Genomic DNA, 12,481 nt, shown 5'->3' with positions numbered 1-12,481 from the left:
CTCTTCCCAGGGATCATCCCGGCCTCGGGAACGGGCTCCAAGTGGAGACCGCAAACTGCGTTGGCGTGTTAATGAGGAACTTGCTCGTGTTCCAAACATGGCGATCTGCGTTTTCTGCAACTGAGTGACTAGTGTCTGAGTAAAAGTTGTCTGCTTGCTGTGCGCATACTTGGTGCTTCGGAGCCTGGATTTTTTTTAAACTGATTGAATGCAAGTTGCCATGAGACATGATCAGTAGATGGACGGTGAGTGACGGTCTTTGAGGGGAGCCATTTCTGCCAGGATTTCCCACTAGAGTTCCCCAGAGGTAAAACGTACTTCAGTGTGGATTGCATCCCAGCACTCTTGAGACATGTCCGCACTGCAGACCCAAAGTCTTTCCCTGTGTGGCTCACCACGCTTGAAGTGGGGGCCTAAGCTTGGCAGAGGAAGGTGCCTCTGAAATGGTATCTAAAGCATTTTATCCTAATACTATGATAAGGGAGGTTTTGGAGGCCTCTTTTTCCAAATACCTGCCCACAGATAAGGTAGTTCATCTACCAAAATCCTCTCCTCCCAAATGGTCGATCCTTGTCTGCATGTCACTAACATTTCCTGATCCACCAGAAGCAATTATTTTTGTTCAAGTTGACTTTCTTTAGAGAGATGCTTTTCTAAAACACGCATGTATTTGCTCTCTCTTAAAAAAGAGAATTTACCTGGCAAGCATTAGGCCAACATGGGTGTTGTTTCACGCTCCCACTCCTTAGGACGCTGGCTTGTTGTTGCAAACAACCCGTACTTTCAATGGGGGCTGCGGATGGTGTCAAGAAATGGTCAGTTTAGTTCTCGGGCAAACCCAGAACAGAGGGAGATTTTGCCAGATAGTGGGAACACGTTTCTGGAGGAGAGCACCTGTGTATTGTTGTCCCTATTTTCTTGCTTAGTAAAGATTGGGCTTGAGGCCAGGTTAGACCACTTGGAGATCCACAAGCGTTTTGAGTCGGCTAGCTCGATAATCCCGGTGCTGGAAGAGCTCGTCCGCGTGTGCACAAAGTGGCTGGGCCTGCCCCGTCTCCTCTGATTCCACGTGACGCGAGTGCTAGTCCTCCTTGCCTTTTGTCTGGGATGATGGTAGGAGAGGGCAAAAGAGAGAGATCCTAGGCAAAGTGTTTGTTGACTTCGGTTACCTATGTACTCTAGCGGGTCTGTAGTCGAGTCTGCCTTGCTGCAGCATTAAATCGATTTGGCTTCCACATAAAAGCCCTCATGGCCAGCACAGGGAACAAGGGACCCTCTAGTTCAACCCCTCTGCTCACGCTGTGGCTTTTGGGCCTCTATAAAAGAACAGTAATCCACTTAAGGAAATGGGGCTGGAAGAATACGAGGCTCTTTTAAGCCTGAATGGTGACCTTGGCGAGGAAGGCAGTGCATGAAACCAGCCCGTAGCAGGGGCATAGCTGAGCCTGGCCACAGATAGAGAGGCAGGGCAGCATCTTCCAAACAAAACAGCAGCTCCCTTCTGATGCCTTTGGTTTCTGGTCGCTCGGCCTAAGCCTGCCATTAGCTCTCTGTTCAGAGGCACTGCCACCGAGCTCTCCCAAAACCGGGAGCTCGCAGTACCTGTGCAAAAGAAATGTGCCAGGCAGTTTGAGGCTGGAAGCTTTGGTGAGCTTGGACCTGAGCTGAGCAAGGCTGCTCTGGAGGCAGGATGGCAGCAGGGGACCGCAGCTGGGGCAAAAGAAGTGGCACGGAGAGGGTCTCGCGCGGCAGGAAGGGCTGGGTAAAACCAGGCTGGTGAGAACAATGGAGGGGAAGCTGGGAGAAAGGAAAAAGGAAGTATGCGGAGATAAATGAATCTCTCCAGTGCAGGGTCTGTGCGCACCGGCACCGAGCGAGGTTTGCAAGAAGCCGTAGTGCAGGCAAGAGCCTGAGAGCGAAGCTTCCAGGTACAGGCGGGAGCTGCGTGAGAGGCGATAACCAAGTCAAATGATCAAAGCAAAAGAAAACACAGAAAATGGAAAGAGAAAGCTTCACAAGAAGCCATAAAGGTGTCTGAGGAACAGGGGGATGGCGTCACCGCAGGAGATGTGGCGAGAGGGTGGTCTTGGACGCAAGAGGCACACTGAGGGGAGACCTTTAATTTTACCGATCTCTGCTTAAAGAGAAGAGCAGGGAAAAGAGATCAGACGCTATTTCCGAAGAGAGGGAGAAGAAACACTACAGGAAAAATGAACTGCACCAGAGCTGGACAGCATGAAAATAGGCCTTATGGAGGCTCCTGGCTCCACAGCTTCTTCCACCCAGAGGGGTGAAAACTGAAGTGTCATCTTCAAGCACCCTTGGGAGTTTCCTGGGACCAAGAAGATGCTGATGAGGGACAGAAGGACACACACGTGGAGTGATGGGCTCCAGAGGTGGTCCAAGAGCCCGCCAGAAACATAGGTGTAACCAGAAATGTTAACTGCGGGGGGAATAAGGCTAGCGACCAGGAACACCTGGAGAACGTGAAACCTGAAATAGGGTCCTGGATGTAGCGTCACACAAGGACTAAGCTACCGAGCCCATAGTAGGCCCAGGACGCAGGGGAAGGAGTGACAAAGCCAGCTGGGATATGTCGACTAGAGAGGGCCAACGGTGCTGGGGCAGAGGCAGGTGGCCACCAAGATGCAGGCTAGGAAAGATGTCACTTCTTTTCCTCAGTGGTCATCTGGGAGGGGGAAGGTCCACTCGGGAGAAGAAACCAAGGCTAAAATGGGACGTGGAGACGTTCTCTGAATGATCTGAGCGGATGAGGAGCCGGGGCCAGGAAAGGTCTAGAGGCGGGGAGTGTGGCGACCAGAGAGGCAATGGGTAGGGCTGGACAGAAACAAGACCGGAGGCTGGGAGAGAGGCCCCCGGCTACGCTGCAGGGATGCGGCCGGGGCTGGTCTGGAGGAAAGAAGAGAGGCCCTGAAGGGTAATTCAGTGAAGCGCTGAACAGACGGTCTGGAGGGAGCAAGGGATAAACTCTGTGCTGTTGACACGGTGCTGGGAAGCAACAGATGACAAGGAAATGCCGCGTACGCAGAAGGCCCCGGAGCACCGTCAGTCCAGTCATCTCCATTGCTGGTGCTCGGGACAGCCAGATGCCCTGGCAAAGCAGCGCTCTCCTCTTCCAGGACAGAGCAAGGAGTCTGAACGTGAAGCGGCTCGTCCCTTGCAGGGAGCAGCAGCCCCTTGCCCAGGTACAACGTGGCTAACCAGTTCCTTGGCCCCTGGGGTGGACAGGGGGAGCCTTCCCCAGCACCCCCCGAGCAGCCCTGCAGGCTGCGGCACCCCAGCCGGGGACCCAGTCTGCATCCCTGCTGCCTAGCCGGGGGCCACTCGCTGCACCCTTTCAGTCTGCGGTGCCCGAGTCGGCTTCCAGGAGCCGGGCTCGGTGCAGGCACGGGCTCCTGCGGCGTTGTTCTGCTGACGCTCCTCTGCTCGGAGCAGCGTGCGTGGCTCCACAGTGCTCTGGGGTCTTGGCCTGAAACCTCTCCAGCCTCAGCCCTGGGGTCTGTCTGAGCTGAGAGTGCTTGCGTTGCAGACATGTGTCCATTCGAGCCTGAAGCTGAGCCCCTCCAGGCACATGGCATTTGCAAGCTAAGTAAGATTTGGCATTGTTTCTCTGGAGGTGAAGGGCTAGGGGCTGACCCACGCCCTGCTACGGCATGTCAGCTGCCAGAGGGACAGGTCCGTGGGTGGAAAAGCCCCGTGCACTGAGTCTCATCCGTGGGAGAGCCACAGGGGCCCAACAGAGGAAGCCCAGGGAGAGGAAGTGAAACAACCACATTGCTCCGATTCCCTATTTTGCTCCCTGCAAAAGGGGCTCATGAAACTTCTCCTCCGGCTGCTTGAGTGGTCCTGGTAGCCACCTCGTGGGCTTTGTTGCTGGGCTCCCTGAGGTGAGAGGGCTCATGAGCGCGTCCTAGAGCAGGCCAGGCTCTGCTTTGGGCATCACGGAGCACGGCCTCCGTTTCCAGTCCGTGGTCCAAGGGAGCAGCAATGTCGCGGGGTTGTGACCGGGCGCAGCGCAGGGATCCAGCGCTGCTCTGTGCTGAAGGGCTTGGGTCCCGTGGGCTTTGCAGCCATCGACCCATTTGTCATTAGTGGCTGCAAGTGTGTAGCTCTGCTCCTCTCTGCACCCCTGCCCCAAGCACCCGCAGCAGCAGGGCGAGACGCAGGGTTTCCTCTGCTCCCTCCCTCTGGCGCAGGGTTGCTCTCCGGCCTGTGCCCGACTTCTTCCCCGTGCTGAAAGTCTCGCTCTACATGATCCCTTCCCATGCAGGTGAGAGCTGTCCCGGGGCATCCACCGCGCTGCACCGTGCCACGCTGTGCCGGGGAGCTCACGAGGGTTGATGGATGGAGGAGTTTGTGGGTGGTCCTTGCACCAAGCGGTTGGGAACAGCAGGACTGCACGTGCATTGGCAGGGCAGGCTCCCTGGCTAGGCTGAGGGGATGGGGCTGGCTGCTCTGCCTTGGCTCAGGCCTTCTCTCCAGCTTCCCGCAGCAAATGGGCTTCCCCTTGCAGAATTGCTGCAAGTCCCTCCATGCAAAGCCTGGGCTGTGGCTAGCTCCCAGCCCTGCCTGCTGTGAACAGCTGCGCAGGGAAGCTAGAGCCACTCCTTGGCTCTCGGTCTCCGTGCCACCTCTCCAGGGACAGGGGCATGGTTGGTTGTCTCCCCCGGGAAGCTGCTGCGTATCCCCAGCCCCCTGAACCCCTCCTTTCAACTTGTCCTCTCTGTGGCCTCTCTGAGCCCATGGCCAAGGCGCTGCCTCTTCCGTGGCTGATCTAGCCTGGGAGCCTTGCGAGGACTGACTCCCCCATCACGGCTGGGAACGGGAACGGGGTCCTAGCACTGGGTCTGTAGGAGTGCTTGCTTTTGCCCCAGAGGGGCACGTGCTCCCCCAGGATGCAGCGAAGGGGCTAGGCCTGGAGACAGGATTAGCCATCCCCTGGGCAGCAGGGCTGAGTGGGGGGAGAGCTGGATGCTGGTGCTAGGGAGCCTTGTCTGGCCCCGTCTTCCCATCGCTGGCCTGGCAGGTGGGGCAGGGCGGCCGTGCAGGCATTTTGCAGCCTCTGATGTTGTGGGTGAGGAGAGAGCAGTGCCAAGGGGGGTTGGGGGCTGCACCAGGGGACCCCACGGCTCCCCGAGGAGCATGAACGGCCCTCCCAGGCAGAGGGAAGGGGAGTGGGTCGGGGCAGGGTCTCTGGTCTCTGCTCCAGTTGGACCGTGTGTGCCGCTGGCAGGGCTGCAGCTTCCTGACGCTCTGGGCTACGAGCCCAGGAAAAGCCCCAGAGACTGCAGGACACAGCCCCTTGGACCCAGGAAGATCTGCCCCGACCTGGGGAACGGCTACCCCGAGCAGCCGGCTGGAGACCGGGTGCTGGGCGCGGTGCGGGCCGGGCGAGCGTGTCATTGCCCCGGCGTGCAGCCGGGTGCGCCAGCAAGGCCGCGGGTATGCACGGCGCAGGTCTGCCGCTCCCTGCAGCAGCAGGTGACCCGGCGCGAAGCTGGGGCCGCAGGGGCTTTGCAAGTGCCGGAGGCCGAGGGTGCTCCAGCACCTGCCGCCGCGGGGGGAGCCAGGCTCTCCAGGCTGGGGGTCACAGCTCGCTGGTGGAGCCCTGCCTGGACTCCTCCAGGCAGCTCGGAGGTGCCCGTCACCCCCTCGCGCTCGGGGCCTGGTGTTGCCCGGGGGCGAGAGCGGCCCTGGACAACAAGTGTGCGCGGGAAGGTGCAGGATTGCTCCTTGTCCCCATCCCCCAGCGCTTTCTGTCCCCATCCCCCTCTTCTCTCCCTCTCCTGCTCCCCTCCCCCTCTCCTCTTTGTTTCTCTGCCTCCACACCGCTCTCCTCCCTCCCCCTCCTTCTCTCTTCTTTCTTTCCCTCTCTCCATTTCTGTATGGCTTTCTCTTCTCGCGCTGCTCCCCCCGGCCCCAGCCCCAGCCCCAGCCCGCTTTCCCAAGCAGCTCCCCCGCGCACGAAGCAGGGGCGCTCGCACCAAACCCAAGCTGGCATCGCTCGTCCCCGTCCCCCCCACGGCAAAGGCAGGAGCGGCTGGCGGGGTGCCTGGCACTCATAGGCCCCAGCCCTGCACCTCGCGCTTCCCTCTTAGACGTGACAGTAGGTGAGCGGGAGAGGGGGCTCCCCAGGGCGAGTTTGCAGCGCCGGGTCGGGCGTAGACGCCATGCTGCCAGGGGGTGCTGGGAGCCTGCTCCTCCGGCCCGGACGCGGGCCAGCAGCCTGCAGGTGCAGGGGGAGCCCGGGCAGCACCACGAGCCCCGGGCACGGAGCCGTTGGCAGCCGGCCCGTCGCTTCCTTGCAGGTCCCGCAGCTTTCCGGGCGCTGGAGCTCGGCCCTCCCAGGGCCACGGTGCAGCCAGGGGGTGGTTGGGCGCTGCGGGCGTGGGACGTGCATCACCTCCACGCCGCGCCCGTGTCGGTCGGCCCTTCTCTGCCCAGGGGAGGCAGCTACCTGGCTGGGCGGAGCGGCACCGGCCCGGGGCAGGTCCAGGTGCTCTGGACTCGGTGTCTCTGGAGATGCCCTCCTCTTGCAGAGCCTTCCCTGCCCCACATCCCGTCTCGTCCGGGTCTGACGTGGCTGGCACCGTGGCGGTGGAAGGCAGGGGGCACGTGGGGCCCTGCTCAGAGCTGAGCCTTGCCACGAGCTTCCTTTGCGAGCGCCTGGTGGATTCGTCTCCCCCTTCATGTAACTCCTGTGTTTTGCCCAGTGCCTGGGGCTCTGTGCGGTCGGCACCCCGCCTGTTTGAGGGAGCTGCTGGGCCCGTGCTTCTGAGCGGCCGCGGGTCAGCTGTGCTGGATGCCGAGGGGCTTTGGCCAAGCTGCCTGGGACCACTCCCTGCAGCAGGGTGATTGCAGTGGGGAGCTGGCAGCTCTGCCTGCTCCTGGCCTCTGCACCCGGTGCCCTGGCACCCGCAGCCGCCCCCTCCTCGGGAAGGCCGGCGTAAGGAGCTGTGCCTCGTGCGTTAGGAGCGCCGTGCAGAGCAGCTTGGGAAGGGCTCCTCCTGGACCGAAGGAGCTCATCCCCCCGAGACCGCCCAGACGATAGCTCTTCATCCTCTCCCAGCCCTGCTGGGGCGCCTGGCTGGAGCGTGCCCCGCTGCGCACCGTCCCCTTGCCGGGGTTTTCTTACTGCTGCGTCTGCAGAGAGGATTCAGCCCCCGGGGCCACGGGAGGTCAGAGACCCCTGCACCAGACCGCTCCTCTCACGCAGTCCCCTCCCTCCGTGCAGGGGACTCGGACGCAGCTCCCGGGGAGAGGCTCCTCCAGGGCTCATCCCAACCGCGGCGCCCTGCATGGGGTCTCTTGCTTCGCTCCTCACCTGCACCTCGCTCAGCGCTGCGGGCAGGAGGGCAGAGATCCCAGGAGAGCCTCGGGGCCCGGGTGGGCCGTGGGGGCGATGTGAGCGCAGCGCTGGTCCTTCCTGCTGGCAGCGCTCAGTCTGCTCCGTGTGTTCGGGGGTTAACGCTGCCTCGAAGCTGCGAGTGCAGGGCTGGCATGGCTCGTTCCCAGCCTACCCGAGGTCGGCCTCTCTCGGGTTCACCTGTTTCTCCAGCTGCCGCCTCCTTCCCTCTCGCTCTGCCTCGCGCTCTCCCGCGCCGCCCGCTCCTCCATCGCTGACGCCGCAGAGCGCCGAGAGCCGTTCCAGCATCCGAGTGCCACGCACGCCACGCCGTGCCTGCAGGTGTGTCTGCTGCCGCCTGTCCCAGGCTGCTGCGCTCGATCCCCAGCTAGCTGCTGGCTGTGCTGCATGGAAGGCTTTGCCCCTGCTTCTGTGGAAGGGAAAAGTAAGCGAGGGCGCTGCTTCCCAGCTGGTGGGATTCGTGCCTGGCCTACCTGAGCGGGGCAGCCGTACGTACCCCGTGCTCTGCTCTGCAGGGGCTGGCGTGTGCTGGCGCACCCAGGACCGGGCTCTGCATCCCAGGTAGGGGCTGCCCTCCGGGGAGGGTGGGGTCAGGATGTAGCCCGCTCTGGGCGCAGCCCATCCTGCGCAAGCCCCTGACCATGCCTGGGGGAGAGGAGGTTGCACATGCGTTTGGCAGGTCCAGGACCGGGATAGCTGGCGGGGGGGCACTGATGCGATGGCTCGTCCTCTGCCTGCCTGTCAGCTGTGAGATGCTTTCAGCAAGTGTTGAATCGTTTGCATTGGCCTGAAGGCTGCTCGATTCCGTGTGTACCACATCATCCAGGAGGGGAAGGAGCTGGTGTGGAGGGAGGGAAGGGAGACGGGGCATGTGTGCGTGAGCATGTGTGATGTCCGTGGACTGGAAGCTCAGGGCACAACCCCCGTCCTCCTGAGTGCATCTCACCAGAGCGCTGCCTCCTTTGTTGCACTGGCACTTGGCGTTGCAGGGCCCCAGCTGTGCTGTTCAACCCAAGCCGGGCAGTGCCCAGCAGGGGGGCTCAGGACCCTCTCCTGGGCCCTGCCCAGAGCAGGAAGAGGCCCTAAGCAACATTGCTTTCTTTTAGTGCGGTGTCTAATAGGCTTGGAAACGGAGGGAGAAGGATGGTCCTTTGCAGCCTTTTGGGGCCAGATGAGAAGGTTATAACTTGCTGCTCTGGCCTCCTGCCTGGTGCAGGATAGATGCCTGCACCCCGTGGCTCCTGCAGCAAACCCAGAGCTCCTGGCTGGGCTGGAGCAGGTCTCGTAGATTCATAGACATTCGGGCTGGAAGGGACCTTGCGAGATCATCGGGTCCAGCCCCTGCCCCAGGGGCAGGACGTCAGCCGGGGGTCAGATGGCCCCAGCAAGATAAGCATCCAAACGTTTCTTGAAGGTATCCAGAGTAGGTGCCCGCACCACATCGGCGGGGGGGCGGGAGACTCTTCCAGACTCTGGAGACTCAGACAGTGAAGAAGTTTTTCCTAATGTCCGGTCTAAAACGGTCTTCCAGCAATTCGGTCTCCTTGAAGGCTGTGACCTTGATGCCTATGGAGGGAAATCCAGCCCACCCCAGAGGAGCTGTTGCAGCGGTTGCCCCCATTTGGGCGAGTCTGCCCCCAGCTCCCGGCCATGGGACCTTGTTGTGCCTTCTCCGTTAGGTGAGAGCTGTCTGCCATCAGGGATCTTGTCTTTGTGACCTTGACCACTTGTCTTGGCCAAACTGAGCCTCTGTGGTCCCTGTTCTCAACACTTCCACTTCTGGCCACCCCCCGTGCTGTCGGCTTCCTCTCGGAGCTGGGGACCTCGGAACGGATGCGGGACGCAGGCGAGCTGTCCCTGACCCTGCGCGCCCAGGCCATGCCACCTCCTGCTCATGCGTGCTGCTCCCCTACGCTCTCCTTCCCAGTTGCGGGATGGTGTTGGTGGTTCGGGTTCAGTGGCTCCTGCCGCATCCCAGCCCCTTCTCAGGCCACTGCCTTCCAGGGTATGGTCTCATCCATCCTCCAAGTGTGACTGTACATAGATGACCTTGCACTTGGCTGTATTAAAACATGTGCTGTTCAAATGATCCCACCTCAGCAAGCGATGTCAGTCCACCTGAATAAGCAGCCTGCCCCCCTCGCCGCTTGCCCATCTGCCAGTTCGTGCACCATCTGCAAATTTTTGTAGGCAACAATTTTTGTCTTTTCCTCCGAATTGTAGATTCGGATGTTGAGTAGCAAGGGGCCTAGGACAGAGCCCCGGGGGACTCCTCTAGCAACGTTCCTCAAGGCTGGTGATGAGCTTGCATTGGAGAGCCCATATATCATGTTTTTCTTACCCCCCCCCCCCGTTGAATAAATGCAACGTTGATTTGAGAGAGATCTAAGGTTTTAATCAGAATGCCTTCCAGAAGAAATCAAAGTTTATTACATCAACCACGTTACCTTTATCAGTCAAACTGGGCATCTCATTAAAAAACAATTGCAGGTTTGTTTACAAGGCTTCTTTTCCATAAAGCTGTGTGGATTGGTATTGAGTGTGCTGCCATCATTTTAATTTCCACTGATTGCATCTTGTCATGGCCTGGCCATGTTTTTGCCTGGAATCAGTGTCTGTCTGTGCGTGTCTGGCCGCTGGCTCATTCCCTTTTAATCCTGGCAAAACATTTGCTGTTCTTTTTCTCTGCCCAGTCTCTGGAGCTTCCTCAGCATCCTGGGATCCACTGAAATCCACGGTATTGGTTCCCATGGCTCCTTGGCCAGGTTTTGTGATTGGAAAGTCCTGCAGTGATAACACTAGTGAGAAACTTGTGAGGACTGTCATTGCCAGGTTCAGTCACAGATAGGCTGCATACCCTTGGGCACCTTGCTTAGTCCCTCCCTGCACCATTCCCCCTCTGTAAAATGGGCACAATATTCCTCCCCCCCACCAAGAGGCATAGCACAGAAAACATGGGCTGGGACAGCCGTCTGCAGGCTCAGGAGCTGGAGGGAGCAGAGAGCTGGGTGGATGGGGTGCAAGGTGCTGCGGGAATCCTTGTTCTCTAGCCCCAGGATAAGGGGAAGGGAACTTTCACTCCATTTTTTTGCTGCCAAAGCCCATGTCCAGAGGGCTGAATTGGGTGGCAAAAAATAGGGATCAGTTCTTCTCCCAGCAGCAGCAGCTGCTGCAAACTCCACTGCCGCTCTGCTGAACTACGATTCCCCAAATGCCTTGCACTGCCCATGCACCCTGGGTTACAGAGGCAGGGGGCAGGTGAAGCCCCCCTGCCCGGCACCGCTCCCTGTGAGCAGTGCCCCAGGCACTACCCGCAGCATCTCCCTGCCCAGGGGAGCTGTGGACTAAACCCTGGAGACATGAGCAGACGCTGCGGGGAAGGGGGCCGTCTTTGTGCAGGGAACTTCTGTGCGGGCTGCTGGGTGCCTCCAACGCTGGTTCAGCCTGAATTGCAGCTCAGCTTTTCCCCCGGCCGTGGCAGAAGCAGTTTGCGTCGCCTCTCCCGGTTCTGGAACGGCTCCAACGCCGCCGTGGCAGGGGCCAGCTCGGGGCTGCCGTGCAGCCGAGGGAGGGAAACCGCAGCTGCCTGGGGAGAAGCGCTCGGTCTGGGGCTGGCCGGCTCTCGGAGGATGTGGACATGGCAGTTCGCAGGCTTTTGGGCTTTGCTAGTTGCCGCCTGGGGCCAAGAGGGACTTTCCCCTCCTGCTGCTGCGTGGTTTTAAGCCTTCACGAGCAGCGTCAAGTGCTGTCTGCAGCCCAGGCGGGGGCTGCGACTGGGCTGTGCCAGTGCTGCTTCTGGGACTCGGCCCTGGCAGGCCCTGGCTACAGGGTCTCCCCCCTCCACCCGGTCAGGAAGGGATTTTCACTGCTGGTACGGACTGGGGCAGGATGGAGGGGGTTTGCCTTCCTCTGTGGCAGAGATGTTGGAGAGATCCCAGGCAGAGGCCACATCTATGAGCCCCCTTCGCAGCACTAGGACACTGGCCACCAGGGTCCGGAGCGATGCCTGCTGTGGTGTCAGGGCCAACTAGTTTTGCAAAGTGGTCAGACAGTGGGTTTGTCTGGGCTGGTTTGCACAGGGCTGATCCTGCCTCAGGCAGGGGTTGGACTGGAAGTGACCTCCTGAAGTCCCTCTGGCCCCACTTCTCTCTGTGCCTGAGCATGGGGCTCCTAGGGACACCACACCCAGGCACTGAGCAGGAGGGCAGGCAGGTCTGGGGCTGTGCAGGATGCCATTGCTGGGAGCGTAGCTCTGCTTCCCACGTACCCCGGGCCACGTGGTCGCTAACAAGGGGCTCTGCTGGGCCAGCGTTTCCCTCTGCGCAGCCTGCGGCAAAGAGCCTGGTGGACCCGGCATAGCCCCGAGCAGGAGACCTCTCCGGGGCATCTTCCTTGGGCCGCGTTAACCTGGCAGTGTGTCGGGACGCAGGGCCTGCCCGGCCTGGCCGCGCTTCAGCGCTTCCCACACAGCAGGGTTCACGCTCGCTCTTGTGTTGCTTCCCGTTGCGCTGTCCGGGGCCGAGAGGCACCACAGGCCACTCGCAAAACATTGCACCTCAAGTCAGACCTGTCCTTGCAACTGTGACGGGATGAGCCACTGGTGTCCGCTACGGGAGACAGCGGGAGGAGGTTTGGCTCCGTGTCGGAGGTGGCTTCGTTGTCCGTTCCTCTCCCGACTCCCCGTCAGCTCTCCCAGGGTCGCGGCTGGAGCCCCGTCGGGGATGGGGGTAGGACTGGCGCTGGTTGTCGAGTCCGCTGCAGCAGGAGCAGAGCGAAGGCAACTCGCTGCAGGCCGTCGCAAAGGACTTGCCACGATGTCGTATGTGACCGCTGGTGTGGTGGGGATTGCTCACTGGGGCCCAGCTCCAAGTCCCTTGGGACTGCTCTGTCAGAGGTGCTCAGCACCGTGGGTCCTGCTGCCCTGGTTTGGCAGTGGTAGGGAGCAGGGGGGCTGGCAGCCCTGATTAAGTGTGGTGCCCACTAAGTAGGACCAGGGCACCTGTAGCCAATGGTCACCGGAGAGAAGAGCTAGCCTCTGTCCCTTGGTTGCATTTGCACCAGGGAAAGAGCCTGGGATGGGGGCCAGGACCCAGC

General features: G+C 60.6%; 1 protein-coding gene across 8 annotated transcripts in view; it reads left to right on the top strand.

The window, feature by feature from the left end:
* The window catches only part of ZNF710 (zinc finger protein 710), a 44,780-nt gene that overhangs the window by 25,835 nt on the left and 6,464 nt on the right, over positions 1–12,481 (top strand). The window contains exon 1 of one of the 8 annotated variants that reach the window (XM_090029927.1): positions 2,863–3,206. The exons of 5 other annotated variants lie outside the window; for them this stretch is intronic. The gene's annotated coding sequence lies outside the window, so the exon portion shown is untranslated. Of the gene's footprint in view, positions 1–2,862; positions 3,207–5,896; positions 6,132–6,179; positions 7,709–12,481 lie in introns of those variants that run through there. 2 more of the 8 variants (XM_090029924.1, XM_090029923.1) reach the window with 2 other exon arrangements.

This window comes from Crocodylus siamensis, chromosome 15, assembly GCF_052110815.1.
Source record: "Crocodylus siamensis isolate JL-2025a chromosome 15, ASM5211081v1, whole genome shotgun sequence".
Classification (NCBI taxonomy): Eukaryota; Metazoa; Chordata; order Crocodylia; family Crocodylidae; genus Crocodylus; species Crocodylus siamensis.
The sequence above is the reverse complement of the archived record's forward strand: the minus strand, read 5'-3'. Positions and strand labels throughout refer to the sequence as shown.